Here is a 2849-nt window from a genome sequence, read left to right on the forward strand (position 1 = left end):
GAATATTATCCAGGAATTGAAAGGAAATGACTAAGAGTTAGAAAATGGTTCCAGCATCAAGTATGACAATTTGTAAAGAAGGGTGACATTCCACGCCTCCTATCTGGGTCGGGCTTACAGGACATCCTATGAACTGTCACAAAAGATAAATCTGGGTTTGTCTTACTAAGGCCAATGACAAAGACAGCTTGGCAGTGAAACTGACAGCTAATACTGTGAGTGAGGCCACTGACGACAGTAATGAATGAATAACCTGTCCAGAACTCTTCATCAGTGAGATAGGAACCATGGAAGAATTAATAGATTCAGTGAGGTTTCAGAGGCACACCTTCTGCATAGCCCAGATAGATAAGAAAAGAGGATTTTTAAGGTAGATGATTTGATTTCTATGCTTAAATAAAAATAGATTTGTGGTTTGAATTAAAATAAAAGAAAAATGGAAGTAAACAAAGTTTCAATAAAATACAAAACATATTTTAGATATGTTATAAGCACAGTGCATACAAAACACAGATATTTATAAAGTTAGTTACAAGTCCATATTACTTGCTAAGAGGAAATTCTGTGACATGTACAATAAGTGCTGATATCAGGAATGCTTTGATAAAGAAGTTTGGGTATAGGCATTTCACTCAACATACTTTTCTAAAGAAGCTAGACAACATTTTTTTAGATTTGAAGAGAAAATATTGCTTTAAAAATTATGTATTAACTTCCAATAGAAAAATCAGTAATTAAGTCAAAGTGGAGTTAGGCATTTAAATAGGTATCACAGCAAATTAGTATTGATAACTTCTTTTTATTTCTAAATAGAAAAAAATATTTTGATTGGCCTTATATGTGCTTATTTAAATGCTGCAGCCAAGATTGCAGTTTTAAATGACCATTTGGCTAGCACTCCTTGAGGGAGTGTCTCATAATGCTCCCTAAAGTTTCTGTGAAGAATTTTTTTAAAAAAAGCAAAACAGCCACCCGAATCCAGCAGCACATCAAAAACCTATCCACCACAATCAAGTGGGCTTCTTCCCTGGGATGCAAGGCTGGTTCAACATACACAAATCAATAATCGTAATCCATCACATAAACAGAACCAGTGACGAAAACCACATGATTATCTCAATAGACGCAGAAAAGGCCTTCGATAAAATTCAACACCATTTCATGCTAAAAACTCTCAATAAATTAGATATTGATGGAATGTATCTCAAAATAATAAGAGCTATTTATAACAAACCCACAGCCAATATCATACTAAATGGGCAAAAACTGGAAGCATTCCCTTTGAAAACCATCACAAGACAAGGATGCCCTCTCTCACCACTCCTATTCAACACAGTATTGTAAATTCTGGCCAGGGCACTCAGGAAAGAGAAAGAAATAAAAGGTATTCAAATAGGAAGAGAGGAAGTCAAATTGTCTCTGTTTGCAGATGACATGATTGTATATTTAGAAAACCCCATCGTCTCAGCCTGAAATCTCTTTAAGCTGATAAGCAATCTCAGCAAATTCTCAGGATACAAAATCAATGGGAAAAAATCACAAGTATTCCTATACACCAGTAAGAGACAAACAGGGAGCCAAATCATGAGTGAACTCCCATTCACAATTGCTACAAAGAGAATAAAATATCTAGGAATACAACTTACAAGGGATGCGAAGAACCTCTTCAAGGAGAGCTACAAATCACTGCTCAAGGAAATAAGAGAAGACACAAACAAATGAAAAAATATTCTATGCTCACGGACAGGAAGAATCAATATCATGAAAATGGCCATAATGCCCAAAGTAATGCATAGATTCAATGGTATCCCCATCAAGCTACCAATGACTTTCTTCACAGAATTAGAAAAAAAACTCCCTTAAATTTCACAGGGAACCAAAAAAGAGCCCATATAGCCAAGATGATACTAAGCAAAAAGAACAAAGCTGGAGGCATCATGCTACCTGACTTCAAACTACACTACAAGATTACAGTAACCAAAACAGCATGGTACTGGTACCAAAACAGATACGTAGACCAATGGAACAGAACAGAGGCCTCAGAAATAATGCCCCACATCTACAACCATCTGATCTTTGACAAACCTGACAAAAACAAGCAATGGGGAAAGGATTCCCTATTTAATAAATGGTGTTGGGAAAACTGGCTAGCCATACACAGAAAACTGAAACTGGATCCATTCCTTACACCTTATACAAAAATTAACTCAAGATTGATTAAAGACTTAAACGTAAGACCTAAAACCATAAAAACCCTAGAATAAAACCTAGGCAACACCATTCAGGACACAGGCATGGGCAAAGACTTCATGAATAAAACACCAAAAGCAATGGCAACAAAAGCCAAAATAGACAAATGGGATCTAATCAAACTAAAGCGCTTCTGCACAGCAAAAGAAACAATCATCAGAGTGAGCAGGCAACCTATAGAATGCTAGAAAATTTTTGCAATCTACCCATCTGACAAAGGGTTAATATCCAGAATCTACAAGGAACTTAAACAAATTTACAAGAAAAAAACAACCCCATCAAAAAGTGGGCAAAGGATATGAACAGACACTTCTCGAAAGAAGACATTTATGCAGCCAACAACCATATGAAAAAAAGCTCATCATCACTGGTCATTACAGAAATGCAAATCAAAACCACAATGAGATACCACTCATGCCAGTTAGAATGGTGATCATTAAAGAGTCAGGAAACAACAGATGCTGGAGAGGATGTGAAGAAATAGAAACACTTTTACACTGTTGCTGGGAGTGTAAATTCATTCAACCATTATGGAAGACAGTGTGGTGATTCCTCAAGGATCTAGAACCAGAAATACCATTTGACCCAGCAATTCCATT

Source organism: Rhinopithecus roxellana, chromosome 8 (assembly GCF_007565055.1).
Source record: "Rhinopithecus roxellana isolate Shanxi Qingling chromosome 8, ASM756505v1, whole genome shotgun sequence".
Classification (NCBI taxonomy): Eukaryota; Metazoa; Chordata; class Mammalia; order Primates; family Cercopithecidae; genus Rhinopithecus; species Rhinopithecus roxellana.